We start from the raw sequence: 25,370 nt of genomic DNA on the forward strand, positions 1-25,370 counted from the left end.
TGCAAACCAGGGAAAAAACCCTCACTGGGAACCAAATTTGCTGGCCACCAGAACTGTGAGAAATAAATTTCTGTGATTCAAGCCACTCATCTATTGCATTTTGTTATATGAGTTAACTAAGACACAGTAATACAATACTTGGAAGGAAATCTGGAGTCCTAAATATTTAAGTTGGGTTTATCTCAGTGATACAAGATTGGTTTAGAAAATCTGTTGATGTAATTCACCATAATAACAGATCAAAGGAGAAAAACAATATGATTGTCTTAATAAATGCCAAAACTAAGCAAACAACAAAATTCAATATCCAATCATGGTTTAAAAAATCTTAGTAAAACAGGAATAGAAGAGAACTTCTTTAATATGATAAAGCACATGTATCAAAAAGACCTACAAAAATCATCATACTTAATGGAGAAATGCTGAAAGAATTCCTTTTAAGGTCAAGTATCATACACTTCTATGTAACATCAAACTCACGGTCCTAACCTGTGCAATAAGACATGAAAAAGAAATATAAAGGAAGAAAGGTAGAGAGAAAATTGTTATCAGTTGTGGATGAAAATATTGTCTCAAAACCCAGAAATAACCTGTGGAAATTATTAATAAGAGAGTTAAATAAGGGATGTGGATACAAAACCAACACACAAAACCCAACTATACTTCTAACAAAGCAGCAACAATTTGTTATAAAACACAAATTTTACAGGTGCCATTTATTACAGCAACAAAACCAGACAAAAATCTATGCATATGCTTAAATAACCTATGAGTAAATACAACAAGAATGTGGCTATATGCAACATGTTTGGGATAAAAGATTCAATATCATAAAGGTGCTTGCTCTCCCCAAAATTGTCTATTGATTCAGTGCAGTGCCAGTACAGAGAAAAAATGATACTTCAACTTTTCTTTAATGTATTTCAGTGAAATTTGGTCATTTTCACCATAAAGGGATTATGATACACTTGCCTTGGGACTTTGAACAAGGCCTGAGTTGCCTCACCTGAAAAACAAAAGGATGGGCACCAATGATCCTTAAGTCCCTTCTTACACTGCAATCCCAAGACCGCTGAGGCTCTCAGGAGATTGGCAGGTAAGGTGCATCTGACAGTTCTCCATCATTCCATCTCTGTACTGCCCACTTAAGGAAAGTGAAAAGATAAACCAGGGCGGGAATGGGTCTAAAACTCCTCCCCGAAACCTTGATTTCTAACAGGAGGAAAATGTAAAGCAAATCATGACATGTCCAGAACATTATGTAATCACTGTAAATGGCTTTTAAAAGATTACATAAACATGGAAAATATTCATGACATGTTAAGTGGGAAAAATTGCACATGTACTATAATTACAATTCTAAATGCAAAGACAAGATTCAGGATACAAGGTTTCCCAGACTGTAAGTTTTTGATTGGCCTGAATTTTATTTTTAATTCTCATTGTCAGGTAACATGTAAAAGTCCAGAGATTTCACATAAGTGTCCAGATTTCTAGTTTCTCTTAAAAATATAAAGATCAGCCAACACTGGGCCAGATTCCCAAGTGGCAAACAGAGACAGGAGCTGCCCTGGGGTTGCCCCTCAGACGCAGCCTCCTACTGTCTTGTTCTGGCCAAGTCCCTGCCTGCCCTGCTTTCCTCATTCCAAATCAGTATGTGATGCCTGAACTCTAACGCTGCTTCCATGGTTCATTCATACTCTTCCCTTTGCCCCAAATGCTTTTCCATCTTTCTCACCTGGCACACTCTCAAATGTTCTTGAAGCCTGAGCACAAGTGTCTTCCAGCACATCTCAAACCTCTAATTGGACCAGTGCTTGCACAACCTGGTCCCTGAGGGAGCCCACCAAGATCTGTGCATCTGCGTGTCCCCTCGCTGGGCCAAGCAGTCACCCCAGAATATGAAGCAGTGTTTTCTTCCTCCTGGAACCCCAGCCTGTGCAACTGAGCTGGAGCACAGAACTGGAAGGGAATGAACAGGAGCTAAGAAGTGAAAACAAAATTGTGTCCGGTGGATGATGATATCAGAGAGCTTGTGCTTTCTTCTTAAAAACCTCCTTTTAATGCTGGTCTAATATCTCCAAATGAAAACGTGGGAGACGGCATCTGAGTCAACACTCCTCCCTGCGCTGCTTGGGCAGGGCCTCCAGGTGTGGCTGGAGCCAGTCAAGAGCACTGCAGCAGCCACCTGCCTTTTCAGGACTGAGAAGCAGAATGTCCATGTGATTGAGAAACATCATAAACACACATGACCAGCAAGAACACCAGTAAATGCTCCTGTTTCCTCTCCTAAATCCTCCAGCAGGAAGTCCTTATCTCCTTCCTGGTGTGAAGGCTGGGAGTGCAGGGTGTTTCCAGGCCTAGGCTTCAGGGCATCTGGGCTCTTCTCAGCAAAATGCATGTCTGAGAGCCCACGGGTGCTCACCTTCCTGCCCAGCTCCTGGTAGTGTCACCAGATCCTGGCCCATCTGTCAGCTGTGGGGCCAATTCCCCAGCCCCCAGGCCTCAGAGCACTTCCTTCTCTCCCAGACGTGTCCCTTCCTGCCTCACCATTGCTCCTTATTGTTTGTCTTTCCCCAGAAAGTAAGCCCCCAGGGCTGGGACTGAGTGTCTTGTCTAGAGCTGTCTCCCCAGCTTCCAGGGCCACAGATGTTTGCTGAATGATGGACTGAATGCATGGGGACCTAGAATGCTGGGACAGAGTAAGGCTGGGGTTCTGATGCAAGGTTCTAGCCCAAAGCTGAGGCCCTGACCCGAGGAAGCCCCAAGGTCAGCCCCTCACATTCCAAGCTGGGGGCTACTCAGAGGTCAGTCGAGGCCAGGCACCTGAAGTTAACCGGAAAAGAGGGTCAGGACCCAGCGACTCGGGGCCTTATTTCAGGTCCTGACCTTGGCTAGTCCTATGGATTTGGAGGGATGGGGCCAGCACCAGCCCCAGGTAGCCCCACCCCCAGACAGCTCAGCCCCTGCAAAATCCAGCTTCAGACCCTTCCTGCTCAAGGTACCTCCAAACCTCACCAGAAACCTCTTCAGGCACATTGCCAGGCCCCGCCCCTCAAAGGCCCGCCCCGTGCCTGGCCCCGCCCACTACCAGGCCCCGCCTCCAGAGGCTGGCTCCACCCCCACAGCCACCCGGACTCAGTGTGAGCGGGAGGACAGTCCAGTGTCCTCTGCGGCCCTGCTGGGTGGGCTGGGGTCCTACCAGACATGTGCTGTATGGCACATTCAAGCCCCCAGGTTCTGGCGTGGAGGAGACAGGTGCAGAGCTGGGATGCTCCACTCAGACCAGAGCTTGACCGTCCACATGGAGTGAGGGCAGCTGCTGGGCCGACAGAGCAGCCAGACAGCAGCCACAGCGGATGTTTCCACCCTCACGCATGCTCTTATATGTCCCTTTCAACAGTGGGGAGCAGGAAGGGTGGATTGTCGCCCAGTTTTAGATGAGGAGGAAGGAGGTCGAGGGGCAGTACCTAGAACCTAGTCCCCTGACTCCCTGCCTGGTGCCTTCCCCAGCACCCGGTAACCTCTATGCTCTGCTGCCCTCTCAGAAGCAACCAGGGGAGTGAGACAGCCCCTCCTCCAGTTCATGACCAGGTCCACGTTGTCCCCTGTGTCCCTCCCCCGGCCCTGATTCCTCGCCCCACCACACCCCCATTGCCCCCAGCTGTCGGCAGTCTGCTGCCACCTGGGAGAGAGTTTGATGTAGGTCCCTCATTACTCTGGTGCTACCTGGCCATGGTATGGATCGGCAGACTGGGCTCTGAGGGTGACCTTGACGTGAATTGGGAGGCTTGATAACAGTGGTGACTCCAGAGAAAACTCCGGCATACCTGCTGCGTGATGCCAGGCAGCAGCCGATGCCCGGGTCCCCAGCCTGCAGGGTGAGTGAGGCTGTGAGAGAGCAGTTCTTCTCGCTCTGCTCCACAAGTACGGGAAGGAGACGTGGTCCAGTTCCTCCATGTCAGTGTCACTCTGCTTCCTTCTGATCCAGGGAAGTGCATGCCCCTTGCCCAGAAGTTTCTGTCTTGGGTGCAGCATCTGGTAGCTGGGCTTTAGATCTCCAAGGTCAAGGGTGAAGACTGGACCCCAGCAGTGGCATCAGTTTGGCGTTTCTCACCTGCACACAGATGGTGCCACCAAACTGGAGTGGGAGCCTGTGAGGATGCACCCATGTCCACATGGTATCCAGTGATGCTCCAGCACCCAGCCCCTCCCACACCCCACCTTGCACACAGCAGGTCCTCAATAAATAAGCCACCGGGAGCCTTGGAGTGCCTGCCCAAGAAGATAAGAGCATCTGACCATAGTAGTGCAGAGGGCTGAGGGCAAGCCCACCCCAGTCCCAGAAGAGCAGTCCCAGTGCGTGGGTCAGGGATGCACCCCAAAGAGAGGCCTCACCCACTAAGTGTTCCTGAAGCCCCCACCGTGCTGGGAAACCCTTGGGCATTTCCAAAGTTGCTTCTTGGGCAAATCTCTCCATATTGTCCTCCACCACGTTTTTCCTACAGTCGATGTGAAAGAGCAAACCTCATTTCACGTGAGAGAGTTCTCACCACAGCCAGATCTACGGATTCTCTATTTTAAACTGTTCACCCTTCTCAGGTGTACAACTCAATGGTTTTTAGTACATTCAACAGAGTTGAGCATCCAACATCACAGTGAAATTTAGAACATTTTCATTATCCCCAAAGAAATCCCCCTCCTCATAGCATCACTTCTCAATCCCCCCACTCCAAATCTCCTCCTGGCAACCAGTCATCTACTTTCTGTCTCTATGGATGTATCAATTCTGGACATTTCATAGAAATGAAATCATACCATATGTGGTCCTTTTAGTCCAGTTTCTTTTACTCAGCAGAAGGTTTTCAAGCTTCATCCACATTGCAGTGAGTGTCAGTGCTTCATTCCTTTTGTGGTCGAATAATATTCCCTTGTGTGGATAGAGCACACTCTGTTCATCCATTCATCCCCTGATGGACACTGGGCTTGTTTTCACTTTGTGACGATTGTGACTTGTGCTGCTGAGGACATTTATATACAGGCTTTTGTGAGGATGTTTGTTTTCCTCTCTCTCGGTCTGCATCCAGGAGTAGAATCACTGGGCCATATGGTAACTTCTATGTTTAACTGTTTGAGGAACTGCCGGATTGCTTTCCACAGTGGCAGCACCATTTCACATTCCCACCAGCCGTGTATGAGGGTTCCCGTTTCTCCACATCCCCGTCCTCGCCAACACTTGTTATTATCTTTCTTTAAGATTGTAGCTGTCCTGGACTTCCCAGGTGGCGCAGTGGTTAAGAATCCACCTGCCAGTGCAGGGGACACAGGTTGGAGCCCTGCTCTGGGAAGATCTCATATGCCGCGGAGCAACAAAGCCTGTGTGCCACAACTACTGAGCCTGCACTCTGGAGCCCTTGAGCCACAGCTGTTGAGCCTGTGTGCCACAACTATTGAAGCACTTAGAGCCCATGCTCCTCAACAAGAGAAGCCACTGCAGTGAGGAGCCTGCACACCACGATGAAAAGTAGCCCCCACAAGCTGCAACTAGAGAAAGCCTGTGTGCAGCAATGAAGACCCAACACAGCCAATAAAAAAATAAAATTAATTAATTAATTAATTTTAAAAAAACAGATGGTAGCTGTCCTGATGCATTTTCTTCACATTTCCCAGATGGCTATCAAGACCATAGAATTTTTTTTATTGACGTATAGTTGCTGTAGAGTATTATATGTTACAGGTGTACAATATAGTGATACACAAGTTTTTAAGGTTATATGCCATTTATAGTTATTATAAAGTATTGGCTGTATTCTCTGTGTTGTACGGTATATCCTTTAGCTTACTTTATACCTAATAGTTTGTACCTCCTAATTTCCAGCCCATTTGTTGCCCCTCCCCCTTCCCTCTCCCCACTGGTAACTGCTAGTTTGTTCTCTATACCTGTGTCTGCTTCTTTTTTGTTATATTCACTAGTTTGTTGCATTTTTTAGATTGCACATATAAGTGATAGCATACCGTATGCTTTCTCTGTCTGATTTATGTCATTTAGTATAATGACCTGCAAGTCCATCCATGTTGCTGCAAATGGCAAAAATTTCATTCTTTTCTATGGTTGGCCAGTATTCCATTGTATATATGTACCACATCTTCTTTACCAATTCATCTGCTGATGGACACTTAGGTTGCCTCCATGTCTTGGCTATTGGAAATAATGCTGCTGTGAACATTGGGGTGCATGTATCTTTTCAAAGTAGTGCTTTTTTTTTGTATCTGTATACACCCAAGTGTGGAATTGCTGGCTCATATGGTAGTTCTATTTCTAGTGTCTTGAGAAACCTCCATACTGTTTTCCACAGTGGCTGCACCAATTTACAGCCCCACCAGCAGTGTGTGAGGGTTCCCTTTTCTCCACATCCACGCCAACATTTATTTGTGTTCCTCTTGATGACAGCCATTCTGACAGGTGTGAGAATGTGGTTTTAATTTGCATTTCCCTGATGATTAGTGACGGTGAGCATCTTTTCAGGCGCCTTTTCTCTTTGGAAAAATGTCTGTTTAGTTCTTCTGCCCATTTTTTATTTATTTATTTATTTTTTTAAATATTTTATCTTCTGCCCATTTTTTAATCAGGTGGCTTTTTTTTAAATGTTGAATTCTATGAGCTGTTTATATATGTTGAATATTAATCTTTTATTGAAGACCCTAGAATTTTAAAGCAACGTGCAGGGCCTGGTCCTGGCCCTCTCTGTGTCTGCGTGAGTAGGTTATGAGTCTGAGAAGTTTTGCTGAGGCTGAGATGGCCGTGTTGTGAAGGGATCTAATATCCGTTGCCCTGACAAAGTTGAAAGCCCACCACGTGGGGCCCAGCTGCCCCTACTGGTGGCACTCAAGACCTTGAGAGGAGACTTTCACCTGCACAGCCACCGTCCCCCTCCTTCTTCAGCAAGGGGTCCCTGGAGGCAGAGGTGTACCCAGTTTTCCTCGGTTTGCCGGGCTTGGAGGCAGCAGGGTGATAGACAAACAGCCAGTTCGGCTAGTTCTAGGAAGAGACAGCTCCAGGTTGACCAAAGGACCGTGTTATCTAAATTCTCCACTCACCCATGGGTGCTCTGAAAGCTGGTCTCCACGACCATCCCTCAGCCCAAGAAGCCCTCCCCTCCCTCTGGTCTGCAGGCTCCCAGAGTTGTCCTGGGGCACTCATCCCACAATTGCTCAAAGGGAGAAAATGAACGTGTTCCCGTTGTCTGTGAAGGAATTTTCTAGAAAAATCAGCGGAGGGCTTAGTTAAGCACTTTAATCTCAGCTTCTGGCTGGCGTCACCAGCAGCCCTGCCCATGGGCACGGGGCCTCTGGGATTCCATGAACACCCCCAGCACATTTTGACAGGCATGACTCGCAAATGTCTCTTTCCTTAAAACAGTTTATGCTCATTCTGATTCTTATATTAAAATAGGTACAGTGAGAGGCTTGATATCAATTTTAATCAATTGTTTGAAGCACTGTGAATAAGTTGGGTGTTTTCAATGATGAACTGCTTTTCACAGAAATGATGCAAATTTAATTATTCTGGTCATCCAACTCGAAATGCGATTGGAACCTTTGTTTCGAGGGTTTTTTCCAAACACGTTTAGCCTTATTTTACTCTCTTGTCTTATTTTGAAAACATCTTAGAGCAAGCAAAATTGCTCCAGGAGCGTGCCAGCATGGGGTCCCCGCATGTAAACAACGGCCCTTGGAAAACACGCGTGCATTCGGTTGACCTGACCCATAAGGAACCAGAATGGGTCGAAGCTCTGTGCCAAGTCTGGTGGAAACAGCAAGAAAGAGTCACGCATGTCTTGACTGTAAGTGCCAGGAACGTGGCTCTGGGACTTCAGGATGGCTGAGTTGTCCTCGCCCTCAAGAAATAAATGATCTAATAGGGAAGATCACTAAGGAAATAAACAACAGCATTTGCTGGGAGAGGTGCTTTTGCCACCTGTACACGTGCCCAGTGTAGCGGCAGTGTTAACTGGGGGTGCACGGGGCCGGAGAGGAGAGGGGAGGTCAGGATGAGACCGGCTGGGACCTGGGACCTGGGACCCTTTGCTGCCGTGTTTGCATCTAGGGGAACATCTCAAGCAACAAAATACAAAGAAACTATAAGAGATTAAAAATAACTGCATGCCTGTGCCCTTGGGGCAAATTATGGACAAGAAGATACAAAAAGACCAAAAAGATAAACTGGCCCTTCTGAAGAGCCTGAGGCAAAATCAGGATAGGGAGCATACCCCCTGCACACACCACCAGAGGGGTGGGCAGACCACCTAAACCACCCTCCAGCCCGACCCCTAGACCCGCGCCTACCCTCACCGCATGTGAGGAACCAGCTTGCCCCCACCCCTCAGCAAGGGGGCAGACAAGGGAACTGTTACTTATTTTCGCATCCCCCTGCAGTCACAGGGGCCCCAATAAAGCCTTGCCTGAATTTCGTTTCTGTCCTCTGATCAATTTGTATTGATTGGGAAAGGCCAAGAACTCTGGTCAGTATCAAGGAGAGGCACTTCCAAGAGGGGGAAGCTCCTATGGTCTGTATCCCCTCCGGAGAGGGTGTTCCGGAAGGCTGAGGTGTCCTGGTTTGGTTTGTTTTGTTTTGCTGCTTTTTGCCACTGTATTCGCAGGGACTAAAACAGTGCCAGGTGTCTTTTAGATAATACCTGAATGAATGAAGGGTTGGATGAGAGTTTGCAACCAAAACACAAAGAAGGAAGAGGAGGACCCACCCAACAGAGAGAGCCAAAAGTGCCGACACAAAGACCAGGCAGAGGAGGAGATTGGCGGGGGCGGGGGGCAAGTCACAGGTGAAGGGGGCCTCGAAAGGGGCCGGGGGCCAGGGCTCTGGGCTCAGAGCCGGGGAACCAGGCTTAGGACTCTCATCCTGCCCCATAAAGCCAACTGTTTCCAAGCCTGTGTTTCGCTGTGGAATAGTGTTCAGTAAAATCTTCCAAAGAGCTACCAGCACCAAGAGAAAAAAACAGATAGATTGGACCTTTTTCTTTTGGCCACACCGTGGGGCTTTCAAGGATCTTAGTTCCCCAACCAGAGATTGAATCCACACCCTCAGCAATGAACGTACGGTGTCCTAACCACTGGGCAACCAGGGAATTTCCCTAAACAAAATGTTTCGCTTCAAGAAAGTGAAAAGACAACCTACGGAATGGGAGAAAATATTTACAAACTATACCATATCTCTGATGAGGGATTCATCTAGAATATACAAAGAATTCACAAGAATTCGTTTATTATTCGATCATAAGAAGACAACCTACTCTTGAAATCCTCGCAGGATCTAGATAGACGTTTCTCTGAAGCAGCCCAAATGGCCAACGAGCCCATGAAATGACGCTCAGTATTCAGTGAGTCTCGCAAACCCCCTTTCCATCCAACTGGGAAGTTCAGAGTCAAATTCACAAGTTCCTGGCGGCACCATCGGCTCAGGAAGGTGGCACGGGGAAAGAAGTTTGCCTCCAACCCCAAGGCAGGGGAATCACGTAAGAGCTGGGTCCCATGAAGCATCTTCTCTCAAAGACCCAGCAGACCCAAGGGTCACACTGCCTCCGCCTCAGTGCCGCCCTGCACCAGACAACTTCGAGGTTCCAAGGGGTCATGGGCTCTGAGAAGTGACCCTACACGTGGCTGCGGGATCTACGGACACCCCAAAGCAAGCAGGACCAAGCCCCAGAGTGCCAGCCCCGAACGAAGTGACGTGGCTTCAGGTCTGCTGTTTGGGGTCAGGGCACCAGGGAGTGATGGGAGGTGGATCAGACGGCATTTCGGGCCACGTTCCTGCCTCTGGAACCTCCACTGGGGCTTCCAGTTCCTCCATCATTCATGTGTGCCCGGTAGATCTGCCTCTGAGTTTTCCTGTGTGATGTGAGTGCTGCCTGAAGGCAGTACACAGGCGGTGACTCCTGGAAGGAAGTTGAGAAGCGTGCTGGTCCAGCATTTTCCAAAGGATCCTCTGTGCCTACTCTACCATTTTAAAGGCTTGGGTGATCTAATACGTTTAGAAAACACAAACACCTTCCCCCTGCCTTTTTTTCAAAGACAGGCTTTTTTGTTGCAAAGCTACAAAGATGTCTGAGTATACAAAACTACCCTGGGTTTTTCCTCTACAAGAGTTTGTACAGTTTCACAAACTCACTTTTCCGAGGAACCTTTGTCTCAATGCATGGAGGGACCCGTGCTCCCAAAGTAAGCACTGGGAAATCTTGACCACGCCCCGTTCCCTTCATTTTGCAGATGGTGAGACCAAGGCAAGAGGTAGACCGTGGGGAAGGCTGTGCAGAGAGCAGGGACTAGGGCCCTGGTCCCCAGATGCTCATCACTAAGTTCCTTCCCCGGATCAGCTACATCACTCACAGGGTCAAGTACAAAATGGAATCAAGCGCAGCCCCTTCTGAGCACAGGGCCCCGTGTGACTCAAGCATCACTCACCCATGAAGCCAACTCCACTCTCTCCGAAGCCCATAAGGGTAGAGGGGATGCATCCCTGAACTTGAAGCCAATGACTGTAGATCTGCCCCTCGCTAGCCCAGTGACCTTGGACATGGCACTCAACCTCTCTGGGACTCAGTCTCCACTCCCTGCAAGTGGGTCCATAATGTCACTTTTCTCACCACTGTGGAGTCGTGATCTCATGAGACTGCAGACAGAAATCGTCTCCTGCCTTACTGACAAGAAGAAAGGCCTGACCTTGTATTTGGTGGTTGCTAAGTCTGCTAAGTCCTTGGATTCCAGAACCATGAGATCCCACCCACCATCACACTGAGAGCTGCTGTTACCAGGAGGTGCAAAGCAAAATCCCAGTGATGCCAGCCTGTGGATTGGGGACAGGGGAGGAGGGGGCTGCAGGAGCCCCCTGGTTGATTCCAGGCAGCAGGGCCATGTGGATTCCAGGTTCAACTGCTCCAAGGCCTCCCTGCCTCACCTGTGTGGGGGGTTCAATTTCCCGTCTTACTCAGCACTCTCAGGCACTAAGTGACGTGCATGGCGAGAGGCAGCGGTGCACGGTGCTGGGCATCATAAGGGTTCATTGCATGCCAGCTCCCACTGCCCGCATTATTTATTATTAAGTGCTTACTTAGGGCATTATTAGGAAACTGTTACATAATTCATACTTTTCACTGGTTCCCATAGTTATCACAGCTCCACCGCTGACCCGTGTACCTTCAGGCAAGTTCCTTAACCCTGCTGTGCCTCAGTTTCCGCATCTGTAACATGTACATAATGCAGACTGAATTAATGAATACACAGATGGTGCTTAGGAGAGTGTTTGGCGCAAAGCAGATGTTTAATTGATGTTTGCTGTTCCTCCTGTGAACACGTGAGAGGTGAAGCTTGTGACTGTAACTGTGTTACGTTTTAGCTCACCCAGTTGCTTGGTTCCCAAGTAACCTGTCATTCCTTGGAAACTGTGAAGAGTAAACTAGTGACATACTGATGTGTCGGTTCTTTGGACCACCTGTCTCCCACAAGGTCGTCCAGGTGGGGTGCGTGGTTTGCCCAGTCGATAGAGACACCCAAACGTTGGTGTGACTGTTTTATTTTGTCTCCTGAGTTCAGGGCAAGCCCCCCACTTTGCCTTCTCACGTCCTCCTCGTTGGCTGCGCCTTAGAAAGGGTAAGCTGTTCTCAAACCCTAAGAAGCTAAGGCCATTGGGGCATCTTTCTGTCTTTGCCAAGTGGCAGCCAAGGCAAAGCCGAGCCCTTCCTCCCTCCGCTCTCTTTCCTGCTTTCCCTCCACTTTCTTGTCTGCCTCCCCTCCCCTGGCCTCTTCCACCACCACATCTGTCTGTCTGTCACATCATCTCAGTTTGGGGCTGCTTCGGATCCACAGATCACGTGATAAGAAGGTTTTCTAAAGCGAGATATTTGGTGCCGCAAAAAAGAACGCACACCTGAGAAAATAACGTCTCCCGTGTCTCACAACGTCACCCCACCTCCTGGAAGTGATGGTTCTGGGGTTTTTCTCCCTCCTGCATCCCTCTCAGATCAGCCTGTGTCGTTGGGGGAAACATAAAACCCCAACTGGGGTGGGGAGTGAGGAGGAGGAATAGGAAATGTGCCCGTTTATATGAAAAATTGAACAAAAGAAGACTCAGTTCTCGCAGGCTGTAATGAAGTATTTAACTGCCAGCGGAGTCACCATGAGCATATCTAAAGGTTCGATTTTAAGTCTGTTGTGATGTCTGGTCAAAAATTATTAATCTGAGCAGGAAGCTTCTGGGGGCTTTTTCCAAGGGCCAGGCAGACACATGAAGGACAGATGAAGGGCATCTCGGCAGCCCCTGAGTCCACCTTTGGTCACCAGGGGACCACTCACTAGAGAAAGAGCCCAGGGCTGGGGCTGAAGGGACCTTGGAGCTGCAGCTGTGATGGGTCCTGCCAGCTCCTTTCAGTCCCCAGAAAGAAAGTCCTGCTCAATAGGGCTCACCCCACGACTCATCCTAGGGGTGTGACTTACACCACCCAAAACTGCAGAAAAGAGCCTTGCACCCCTGAAGAATTTTTGTGTTTCTATATTGCCTGGCTGGTTTTTTTTTTCTTTTTTTTGGAGGGGGTGAAATTTACCTAACATAAAATGAACCATTTTAAAATGCACAATTCATCACCTTTTTCTAGTCTCAAAACGTTTTCACCACCCTCCCCCCAAAACGCCCCATCACAGCTCCCCCAGCCTGGCAACCAGTAACCTACTTTCTGTCTCCATGGATTTGCCTGTTCTGGACATTTCATATGGATGGAATCATATGATTGGTGGTGGGGTTTGTTTTATATATAAATGTATTTATTTATTTATTGGCTGTATTGGGTCTTCGTTGCTGCACGTGGCTTTCTCTAGTTTCAGCGAGCAGGAGCTACTCTTGGTTGTGGTGCGCGGGCTTCTCATTGCTGTGGCTTCTCTTGTTGCAGAGCACAGGCTCTAGGCACGCAGGCTTCAGTAGTTGTGGCACACGGGCTTAGTTGCTCCACGGCATGTGAGATCTTCCCGGCCCAGGGCTCGAACCTGTGTCGCCTGCATTTGCAGGTGGATTCTTAACCACTGCACCACCAGGGAAGTCCCAAACTTTAACTTTTGATGTGGTCCAGTTCATCAGATTTTCCTTTTAAGGATTTGATGGTTATAAGGCTACTCAAATTGTCTGGTGTTTACAGTATATTAAATGAATACATGATTCCAACTATACGACGTTGTGGAAAAGGCAAAACTATGGAGACAGTGAAAAGATCTGTGGCCGCCAGGGGTCGGAGGAGGGAGGGATGACCAGGTGGAGCACAGGAGATTTTTAGGGCAGTGACACCATTCTGTAGGATGCTGGATTTGTGGATACAAAACAGTATGCCTTTGTCAAAACCCACAGAATGTACAACACAAAGAGTGAACGCTAAACTAGGGACTTTACTTAATAATCACGTATCAATATTTTTCATTAATTGTAATAACTGTACTACATTCACGGGGAACTCGGGGGCAGAAAGGGATACCTGGGAACTCTCTGTATTATCAATTCAGTTTTTTGGTGACTTTAAACATGTCCTAAAAAATAAAGGGTGTTAATAAAAAAAAATGCAGCTTACAAAACAGTACGTATAGAATTATCCCATTTTCAAAAAGAAATGTTGGCCTCCACGCCAGGTCACTGTGGGCCACTCTAGTCCTGGAACTCCAGATGGTTGTCACTCAGCTCAGTTTATTTTCTGATCTTTTGAGACCAGCTGGGACCACCCAGGTCACCCAGCACAGTGGTGCCGCGGAGCGGGAATCCACGGCTTGGCAGCGAGCAGACTGGAAGCGGTTGCAGTACCGTGAGTGACTCCAAACCTTGCTTTCTCATCTGAGAAATGGGAATAGGGTCTCTCCATAGAGAGATGCGAGGATTAAACATAAAATGTTTGCCATAACGTCTGCCGTGTAAAAAGTACCCAATCGATGTGTTCTTCTCTGACCACCCAGCCATGATGCTGGAGGAGCAGGGAGGAGGGGTGAGTGGGGACCCCTGCCTCCTGGTATTTGAGGACCTCTGTTCTATGCCCAGCTCCCAGCAAAGCCCGCACTTCCCACCAATGCCCACTGGGCTCCCCATCTGGAACCGTGCTGGGTGGACCCTCACCCCACCCCCACCCCCCCACCCCGCCCTCTCCCAGCAGGCATTCCTTTCTCTTGGGCCTCTCTGTCTGCTAGTGCTTCCTTCAAGGACTCCTCCTCCAGGGAGCCTTCCCTAACCACACCAGCCTCCTGGACCTCCTTTCATGAATTGGGACAGTATCTGTAGCCCACAGCACAATGTCTGGTGCTGGACGATGTGTGTTGTGAGTCTGTCTTGTCTTCAAGAGTCATCACGAGCTCCTTGAAGGGAGCAACCCCCAACCCCTTCGGTGGTCCCTGCAGTGACGGGCTCAGGGCTAGGCACACGCCCCCGGGTGAGCCCTCATTCAGTGGGACTTTCTGATGCAAAGACAGAGGACAAGAACTAACATATAGACAAACCATGAATGTTCACGTCAAGTTCTAGAAGCCCAAGGAAAGCTGAAACCTTCTGGTACCAGCAACTGTGCAGTTCCCCAGGGCAATAGCGGAAAGCTTTCCAGCTTCAACTGAGAACCTATCAGAGCGATTCAAGGTCCTAGTGGGAGCCGACATGCAGAGCGGCCGAGCGCCAGCCTGATGTCAGTGAGCTCTGGGACTTCGCACCGTCTGGCTGTGCTGGGCCTTGGCTTCCTGGTCTGCAAGCCGTGCACGATTCCCCCTGATGGGTGTGGTTGAATTATGTTCCCAAAAAGTTCCGTTGAAGTCTTAATCCCTGGGGCCTATGATGTGACCTTATCTGAAATAGAATCTTGGAGATGTTATCAAATTAAGATGAGATCATACTGGATAGGGTAGACATTAAATCCAATGACTGGTGTCCCTATAAGAAGAAGGAAATTGGGACACAGACACACAGACACACACAGAGGGAACACGGACACATGAGGATAAGAGGCAGAGACGGGGGGATGCAGCTACAAGCCCAGGATTGCCGGCAGTGCCAGAAGCCACGAGAGGCGAGGAGAGATCCTCCCCCAGAGTCTCAGATGGAGCATGGCTCTGTGACATCTTGAGTTTGGACATCTGACCTCCAGAACTGCAAGAGGATCCATTTCTGATGGTTGAAGCCACGTGGTTTGTGGCCAGAGGACTGCACAGCAGCATCTAACTAGCACTGGGTGCAGAAACCCGCATCTGTAACAACCTTTCCATACGATTTTGATGCCCGTTCAGTGCCTGCTACGTGCTGGCTAGAGCCCGGCTTGGGGTTGCCTCACTGATAACCTGTCATCCCCCTGGGCTTGTGGGGTCAGGGTGCCAGGAACCACGTGTCCTCCACATTCCTCCTTCCCTTCTGGGTTAGCGCTCCTGGCCTGGCTGGAGTCCCTGGGGCCCTGGCGCCCATCCACCCCGGCATCAGGCAGACAGTTGCCCCTAGGTCTCCTGAAGTAGCATCTGTCTGTCTCTGCAAACTGTCCGACCTGAGTCACTTGCAACTGCTTACACAGGCAGAGGGCTTGCAAGATATTTTCCACGCATGAGTGTTCCTTGGATAACAAATGTACTCTTTCAGTGGACATGTGGCCAGTGTGGTCACTCCCGCAGTCAAGTCTCCTGCAGCTACAGCTGGACTTACTTTGCAAAGAGAGGCCAAAGGTTTCTGCAACCTGGGAATTCCATCCCTATAATCAGTGCTTTCAGATTTCACTGGACCCAAGAACCCTCAAGGAGCTACAAAAATGCAGATTGCGGGGCCATCCCAGAGGGTCTAATTCACTATGTCTGGGCAGGGGTGGGGAGCAGGAGAAACCTACATTTCTAACAAACTTCTCGTATGATTTTGATACTGGTGGTCCGAGGAACACTGTTCTAGAGAAATTATTTCTTAGTGTGACCGTCTTAAAAAAAAAAAAAGAAAGAAAGAAAAAGCACGTTCTCACCAGGATCTGTCCTCACTGGTGATGGGTACAACTTCGCAGGTGTGCCTGGAGTGGGGGCTGTGGGCCTGAGCCAAAGAAGCAACAAATAATGAGGACCTTTTATTTCACATATTTCATTCCCCAAACCTTGCAACGCTTTTGCACACCAGATATTCGATGCCAGGGATTTTACCTGCCACTTTCTGAAGAAAATTAAAACACAGGGATGTTGGTGGTCTTGTCCAAAGAGTCACATTCAGAAAATCCTACATCCATGGGGGAGGGTGTAAACAACTTTATTGGGGAATATTATATATGAATAATGTATATAACACAATTCACCGATTTCAAGTGTACAATTCAATGACGGTTTAGTACATTTACCCAGTTGTTTAACCATCACCATCAATCAGGTTCCAAACACTTCCAACATCCCCACGAGACTTCCCATCCCCAGTGACTGTTAATTCTCTTCATACCCCTCCCCCCAATACCTGCCCCAGCTAATCTGCTATCTGTCTCTATAGATTTATATTTTCTGTACATTTCACAGGAATAGAATCACAGGATATATGGTCTTTTGTTCCTGGCTTCTTTCACTTAGTATCCACGTGGCCACATGTTTCCATAGCTACTGGACAGCACTCCCTTGCGTGAGGGTGTGACACACCACCATCCTTTCACAAGATGATGGACATGAAGGTTGTTTCCAGTTTGTGAAACTGCTCTTTTTTAAATGCCACAGTCTGGCTGCCCTTGGAACAAGCTCCATGTTCTGATGGGCCGTCCAGGTGGGAGGTTGGCGGTGGGCTGCTTGCAGCCCTGTGGGGGTTCCATCCGCTGAGTCCTCCTGGCAGCCCAAAGCATGTATGAGGCCAGTTCTCTGGACGTGGAGCCTGAGGCAGGGATTCTGATGCAGGTGGTCTGTTGAGGCAGAAGCCCGGGAGGCAGGGAGGGAGGGAAGGAGGGGTGCCGGGGGGTGGGGAAGGGTCAGGGAGAACGTGGCTTCAGACAGTCTAGCCCTGGCCTGGTGCCCAGGGACACACGGCAGCAACCACACGGCCGAGCTGTCTCTTTCTGAGGCTGGGGCCTGCCTCTTGGACCCCTTATCAGTCGGTCATTGGTGTGGGCTTCTCCTTGATTGGGGGGGGGGGGGGGGCAGTCACATGACTTCCTGTGTGAGGTGGCTCCCAACAGCCTCAGGGGAAGGGGCAGCCCTGAGCCACTGGCAGCAAGACTCACAGCAACTGGGGGTGGCTGTCCCCACCCTTCAGGGGACCTGAGTGGGGTACCCACACTGTCGGCCATGGCCCCACACACATCCCCACATCCTCCACGTCTGGGCCCTTCGACCTGCTTGTCCCGCCTGAGTCCCACCTGTCCTCTAACTGCCTCCCTGCTGGTCAGGCCCAGCCCCCCGAGGTGCCAAGCCTGGCCTCACCTCGGGGCCCTCACGCTTGCTGTTCCCTCTCCCCGCCACGCACGGCCTCCTCCTGAAAGTACATAGGGTGTGGGCGTGTGTATGTGGGGGGGAGGGGGATGCACATGCCTGTGGTCCCAGACTGGGGGGCACAACAACAGTGGCAATGTCCACAGCAGCAAGCTTCTAGGGGCCCTAGTGACATGAACTGTCTCAAAAACTGCTCAGAATAGCCCGGCCACATCCAAGGTGCTCAGCCCTCCGCTCCCATGGCAACCAGGTCACGTGGGCAAGGCTGGGAAGTGAGGAGCCACAGGACAGTGCGGGAAGTCCAATCGGGGAGACACTGCAATGTCACAGCACCGCTGAGGGCCTCCCAGATGGGGCCCGAGGTGGATCAGGGAGAGCTTCCTGGAGGAGGCGACAGCTCAGGGGATTCTCTGAAAGTAGGACTTGGTCCGGTCACGAAGGAAGCAAAGGAATTCAAGAGAGAGACGCTGGCATAAGCGAAGGCAAGGAAGCAAAGAGGTCTCGCTCCTTCAGGGACTGGAAATTTGCTAGAGCTGGAGTTCAGGGGTGGGGGTGGGGGTGGGGCCGGGGCGGGAGGTTGAAAACTCAGATCACGAGGGGTCTTTGGAGTTTGCGTCTGAGCTCAAAGCCAGTGAAACACCAGGGCATGCCTTGAGCACCTCGATGGTGGATCTGCTCTTTGGCCTAATTGTTCTAACAGAATTGGACATTCGGCACCCACCCCTGCAGCTTTTAGGATGTGACCCAGGATCCGGGAGACCACCCAACCACCAGCACCCAGCTTTGACAATTTTCTCATTCTTATGACTTCTAGCCCTAAGGAGGGGCCCACTTCTGAGGCTCTTGTGGGCTCCACCCTCTTGTGTAGAAAGATCACTTAATTCTAGAGATCACAGACAAGAGGGGCCTTGGCCACGAATGCCACATGTCTCTCACTTTGGACCCACAGTTGCTCTGGGGAGGCTCTGACATCACACAGCGGTTTGCGTTGTGTGTTTCCTCCACGGATACTCTGTCCTCACCAGGCCGTAAGCCAGCTTTTTGTCTCTAGGGCCAGACAGCAAAGTTCTGGGTCCCACCCCTGCTGGCACCTGCCTTGGGAGGAAGGGAAAAGATGATCCGTACATTTCCGGTCAGCTATGGAATTCAGCGACACCTGTTCGGGTCGGGGTGGGTGGTCTCTGTAGTGATGGGCCCCCAGCAGCCCTGGGCAGGGGTGAAGGACGGGAAGATCTCTGGGCACCCTGGGGAGATCGTAGGTGCTGGAAACGAGGCCCATGAACTTTGCTGCTCTTGGCAAGAGGCAAAATATCTTGGAAATTCGAAGGCAGAAGCTAGGAAAACCGGTCGGAAAGTTTTAGCTGATCGCGACTGCAATTCCACTGACGTGAGTCTGGGGGCTTCCCAGCTGAGCAGAGTGAATGCCCTGAGCTGATCTGGGCCCAGCTCTGTTCCCAGGGATCTTGTTTCCTCCCCATCAGCCCAGGCCTCCTCGGAGCTGGCATGGCCGCACAAGGCTGCGATGGGCAAGTGGGCTCAGAGGCTGAGAAGCACTCGGCCAGAGGGAGGAGTCATCCTGACCTGCCTTTCCACCCACGCCGGCCATGAGCTCAGGGCCCAGCCATCCCAGCACAGCCCACAGGCATCCCTGCCCCTGCAGCCATTTCCCTCTGCCCCGCTGAAGCGCGCCTTCCTTCCCTCCCATGACCTGGTCCCCTGTATTTGCTCATCCTCTAGTCCTTTCGTGAGTCAGTCTTGCCACCTGCATCCACCCCGTGCCCTGGGCCAACCGCCTCGCGTCTCACCACAGAGGACACCGAGGCCCAGGAAGGTCAGACCCAGGATCCCCGATGGAGGGGCCAGGACTCGGCCTCCTTCCAGCCGGGGCCCTTCCTCTCCCCGAGCTCCCTTGCTGTCCTCCTCTGGAGCATTTCCTTGAGCGGGTGCTATTGTATGTTGATTGCTATGCTTGTCTTTACCTGATCTCAGCCGATGGAAAGCGAAGTAAGGTCAGGGACAGGACTTACATCTGTTGATACCTCCCAGGGGGCTGGAGGTGGGGACTGGGGTTCAGTGCCTTCTTTTGTGAAGTCCTAAGGACTCACTCTTCCTTCAGGGTCTCTGTCTCTGTCTGTCTCTCCCTCTCTGTGTCTCTCTGCCTCTTTTCCCACACGCACTGAGCTCCGAGGCCCTCCTCCAGCCTGTCCCTTCTCCAGGACACTTCCCTCACTGCCTGAAGCTCTCCGAGGTCCGTGGGATGGACTCTGGCATCGCCCCGAGGGTTCTCAGGCCAGAGACCGTGTGGAGAAGGAAGGAATGTATGAGAACACCCAGGGCATTAGCGGGCAGGAGACACTGACTCACGTGGCTGCAGGGTCACTCATCCAGGTATTTGGGAGGTGGAAAAGTGCACTGGCGTTTGCACGCGAAACTGCTTCGCCTCAGCCAGCAGCCCCAGGCCAGCTGTGGAGACTGGGAGGCCAGAAGCCAATGGGAGGATAAGCTGGCCGGTGACCTAGACAAGGCAGCCCCACCCCGGCCTCGGTTTCCTGGTCAGGAAAGGAGGGGGTTGGGCAGAGGCTCCAGCGACCCTCCAGCTACACACTCTCCAGCCTGTCCTGGGCTGGTTTCGGGCAGCCTGAGAGCTCCGAGCTTGGCCCTTCCTTTGTTCTGCTGGTCCTTATGCTCAGGAATCGGGGGGGAGGTCTCAGATGCCAGGCTGAGCGGGTCTCTGACAGTGGTTGTTGGACAGCCCTGGACCTGGTCATGGTGCCCTGAGTCTGTTCCCCTTCCGGACCTGCTGCTCACCCCAACTGGCTCGCCCGTGGTCTCAAGATGAACTCATTTGAGGAGAGACTGAGCTGGGGGCAGCCTGAATCCAATCTCTGCTTGCAAAGCAGACCCCAGCCCATCCTCCCAGTTCAGGACAGCCTCAGAAGGTGACGGCCGCAGAACTGCAGGAGTGACCCAGCCCTGGGTCACCTTCGCCAAAACTCCCCTGCAAAGACGTACCTTCGGAGCCTCAAGATGCCAAACCTGGCTCGAAACAGTCCAGGAACTTCTCTTTTAAAATCATTTGGAATGTTGGAAAGTCATTCTGTGACTTTATTATCTCATGTCTTTGTTGATGAAAAGTTATCAAGCCACCCAGCCTGGTAACACACCTCTGCGCAAGAGCTGACGGCCTCCTTTGGACCTGTCCTCAGAGCAGTGGCCACCTCCAGAAGGTCCCAAGGTAAGACCGAGTCATTTCCCCAGAATACTCCCTCGGGAAACAGAGACTCAACTTCATGCCGGGGTCCTTACGAAATCTCTCATGCTGCGGGCCTCTCGTTTGGTGATTTCTTTTATAATTAACAGACTTCATTTTTGAGCAGTTTTAGGTTTAGAGGAAAATCGAGCAGGAGGTCCAGAAAGTCCCCATACACTTCCTCATCCTCCGCCCCCAGTTTCCCCTTCACTAACATTTCCCATCAGTGGGGCACGTCTGTCACAGCTCATGTGTCAATATCGATCCCTTAAGCCAAGTCCGTAGCTCACCTTAGGGTTCACTCGCGGTGTTGTACATTTTGTGTGTTTGGACAAACATATAAAGACATGTATCCATCATCACAGCCTCATACAGAGGACTTTCCCTGCCCTGAAAATCCTCTGTGCTCTGCCGGTGCATCCCTCCCTCATCACTAGCCTCTGGCGACCACTGGTATTTTAATCATCTCCGTAGTTTTTCCAGAAAGTCATAGACTTGGGATCGTCCAGTACAGAGCCTTTTCAGCTTGGCTTCTTTCCCTTAGTGACACACATTTGTTTCCTCCTTGTCTCTTCCTGGCTTGGTAGCGCATTACTTTTTAGCACTGAATAGTATTCCATTGTCTGGATGAACCCCTGTTTCTTTATCCGTCCAAGTTTTGGCAATCATGAATAAAGCTGCTATTAAACATTTCTGTGCAGGTTTTTGTGTGGACATAAGTACTCCTCTGGGTAAACACCAAGATCACCATTCCTGGATCGTATGGTAACAGTATGTTTAGTTTTGCAAGAAACTGCCAAATTGTCTTCCAAGTGGCTATACCATTTTGCATCCCCACCAGTGATGAATGAGAGTTCCTGTGCTCCACATCCTCTCTGGCACTTGGTGATGTCAGAGTCTTGGGTTTTGGTTATTCCCATTGCTGTGCGGTGATATTTCATTGTCGTTTTAATTTGCATGAGTCTGATGTCATGTGATGTGGAGCATCTTTTCATAGGTTTACTTGCCATTTGTATATCTTCTTGGGTGAGGTTTAATTTATTACTTTGACTATTTTTCTTTAGCAAAGAAATACAGTCTGAAGAAGATACTTGGGCAGTTGCCTACCAGGATCTATTATTTACTAATTCTTTAGAGAATTACTAAAAAGTGGTGGGTGGGATTCCAGGGGTACTCTTTAAAGGTAACTGACTCAGCTGGGAGATGTGCTCTTCCTACCCTCTGCCTTTCCTTTTTCTGCTGCCTGGAATTTGGATGTGATGGCTGAGCTCCAGCAGCCATAATAGACCATGAGGTATCTTTGAGGATGGAAACTGTACACTAGAATGGTAGGGCAGATGGACTGAAGAAGGATCAGAGTTCCTGGTGAAGCCCCATAGTAGCCATGCACTGCTTACCACCAGACTTCTTTTTATGAGAAAGAGAAACTAATACCTATGTTGTATAAGACATACTTATTTTGGATATTTTATTATGCAATCTTATCCCTGCCTGAAAGAGATACAGGAGCAAAGACACCCTCAAACTCTGGTGACTTCCATGCCTACAAAATGTTCCATCACGAGAAGGCAAGGGCACATAGCATGGGCTTAGATGTCTTCCTGGGACCGTGGCCTCATAATATACACCTAGAAAAGGAATGAGAAAGCACCCCTCCTACCTGCATGTGACTGGCTCCTTGATGAGCCAACAGTACCACACAAGCCCAGATGGGGAGGAGGACACACTCTGGAAAACCTAGGAGGAGGAGTAATAAAATTACATCATAAGACGTGAGACTGAAAAACAAGCAATATTTCTACATCAAGACGTTTTATAAAATAAGTAATTTTAAATAAATCTCTTGTGCTCTTGTGTGCACACAACTAGATCAATGAATTAAATATGTAGGGTTTTGCAATTCCATCTCTATCCCTAAAATTCAGTCTAGTCAAGCGAATCAAAAGTAATTCTTTCTTAATCTTCTCTTCAGGGAAATGGGGGCCCACCAGCATCTCTTTGGAATTATTATGTGTATTCAGTAACAACCGTCTTGTGGGATAGGAAAGGAAACTGCAGGCTCATTTTGTTGGACAGATTGATATACGTGTTTAAAAAAGGAATCATGTTATTTTATAGTTAGTAATATTTGATATATTCTAATCACACAGTCTCTAATGGTAGTCTAATGGTAGTAATATCCTAAGGGTGATTCTAATCATATTCTCTCATCATGTAGATGTCATGTTAAATCTGCCCAGGGTGTGAGATGTCCTATGGAAGCATCATTGATTGCCCTTCCTGTCCCTGGATATTAACTTGGGTCACTCATGGATCTTCAACAGAATGGCCACCACCAGAAGCAGCCGTGAACCAGGCTCACACAACTGAGACCCAGCCCTCGGGCATCTTAAGCCACATCCTTCCCCAGGCATTGTATTAACAACGTGTGCTCTCAGCACTGACATGAATCCCAACATGACCCCTGGACCTCTTAGGGATGGGGCATCAAGCCACCCTTAACCAAGAGACGTCCTAGCCCCACTCAGCCTCCCCTGGGTTTCTACTCCCTGGCGGTGAAGGATGTGTCCATTGTTCCTCTAAATCACTCTCTCCTGACCATGACCATTGGATGTTCATCCTCACAGTCATGAAACCTCAGGGCTGCTGGAGACCCTACAAGACTGTTTCTACCATTAAGTACTCTCCAAGGGAAGGCTGTGCCTTCAGTAACAACCTACACTCCATCCACACAATAGCAACCACACTTACTAGGTGTGAAAAACGAAGCGAATAAGCCATTTGTCGTTTAGGTGGTTGCAGGCTGAATTGTGTCCCCTAAAATGTATGGTGAAGTCCTAACCCGTGGTACCTGTGGGTGTGACCTTATTTGGAAACAGGGTCTTTGCACAAGTAATTCGTTAAGAGAAAGCCAGAGTGGAGTGAGGGGAGTCGCTAATTCAAGGACTGCTATCTTTGAGGAGAATACAGAGACACACAGAGGAGAAGGCTGCATGAAGACAGAGGCAGAGACTGGAGGGCTGCGGCCACAAGCCAAGAACAACCACCGGAAGCTGGAAGAGACAAAGCCTCCTCCTCTAGAATCTTCAGAGAGAGCAGAGCCCTACTAACACCTTGATTTCAGATTTCTCACCTCCAGAAGTAAGAGAGGATACTACATTTCTGTTGGTTTAAGCCACCATTTGTGGTACCTTGTTACAGCAGTCCTAGGAAACTAATGCAGATGGCTAAGACATTTTGAAAGATTTAAATATAAATTTTGGGAATACTGATGATACAGGGTCGAAATTGGGACTTTCATAGAGATATGGATGGACCTAGAGACTGTTATACAGAGTGAAGTAAGTCAGAAAGAGATAAACAAATATCATATAGTAATGCATATATGTGGAATCTAGAAAATGGTACAGCTCAACCGGTTTGCAAGGCAGAAATAGAGACACAGATGTAGAGAACAAACATATGGACACCAAGGGGAGAAAAGGGGGGGGGGGATGCGATGAATTGGGAGATTGGGATTGCCATATATACATTACTAATAAGAAAAAGTATCAAATTGTACACTTTAAATATATACAGTTTATTGTATGTCAATTACATCACAATAAAAGTTCTTAAAAGATGATACAGGGATACAGTCGTGTTGCCTTGTGATATTTCACTGCTTTGCTTAATTACACATAACTCACCTCATTTGTTTTTCTTTCCATTAAAAGCAGACTTTAGTTTAGGTACACTTAAATCAAGTTGCTTTAACCATTTGGGGTTGCTGTATTCCAGACAAGCACCTGGATGAAATAACATAAAACTTCGTTATGAAATGTTTCCTGTTTTCATTCATTTTATTCATTTATTTATTTATTTATTTATTTATTTATTTATTTATTTATTTATTTTTGAGGTACACCAAGTTCAATCATCTGTATTTATACACATATTCCCGTATTCCCTCCCTCCCTCGACTTCCCCCCACCCTCCCCGTCCCAGTCCTCTAAGGCGTCATAAAAATATGGAACACTTCACGAATGTGCGTGTCATCCTTGCGCAGGGGCCATGCTAATCTTCTCTGTATCATTCCAATTTTAGTGTATGTGCTGCCGAAGCGAGCACTTTTCATTCATTTTTAAAGGGTTTTTACTTTGGGGGTTTAGGTAGAGAATTTACGGTAAGTCTTAAAGGCGACAAGTTGTAAAAGTTGTTGGGCACTGCGAAGAAGATCATGTATTTAAGTGCATTTAGACTCTGGAAAGAGACGTGTCTCCTTTTAAGAAGATGATGGGCAATAAATGCCTTCATCCATGAGAGACCGAGTCAGCTGGCTGTAATCTCGCTGTTTTCTGTTTGTTGCAAAGAGAAAGTGAAGCAGGCGGACGCACAGCCCTGTTACCCGGTGAGGAGCTGGAGGGAAAAACCAAATCCCACCCCCCATCCCACCCCCGAAACAACTCCGTCCCGCCAGGAAAACAGACGAAATCACTACCCGTCTGGGAGGCATCCGACCACGCAATGAAGAGTCACCGTGAGCTAGAAAGATGGCGAAGACAACACTCAGCTGGCTTAAGCTGTGCCTGGTGATGAGCAAGGATGGATGGAAAAGGGGTCACCGTATCTCTGGGTGCCCCAGACATATGTTTTCCAGCAACTCCACTGTCTAATGGTTGATATTTTTAGGCAATTTTTT

General features: G+C 49.1%; 1 non-coding gene across 1 annotated transcript; it reads right to left on the bottom strand.

Moving 5' to 3' along the window:
• Positions 1 to 24,692: 24,692 nt before the first annotated feature.
• On the bottom strand, positions 24,693 to 24,799 carry LOC130850672 (U6 spliceosomal RNA). Its single transcript, XR_009053016.1, has one exon. It is a non-coding gene; the product is annotated as a U6 spliceosomal RNA (small nuclear RNA).
• Between the last annotated feature and the right edge of the window lie 571 nt (positions 24,800 to 25,370).

This window comes from Hippopotamus amphibius, chromosome 3 (assembly GCF_030028045.1).
Source record: "Hippopotamus amphibius kiboko isolate mHipAmp2 chromosome 3, mHipAmp2.hap2, whole genome shotgun sequence".
Classification (NCBI taxonomy): domain Eukaryota; kingdom Metazoa; phylum Chordata; class Mammalia; order Artiodactyla; family Hippopotamidae; genus Hippopotamus; species Hippopotamus amphibius.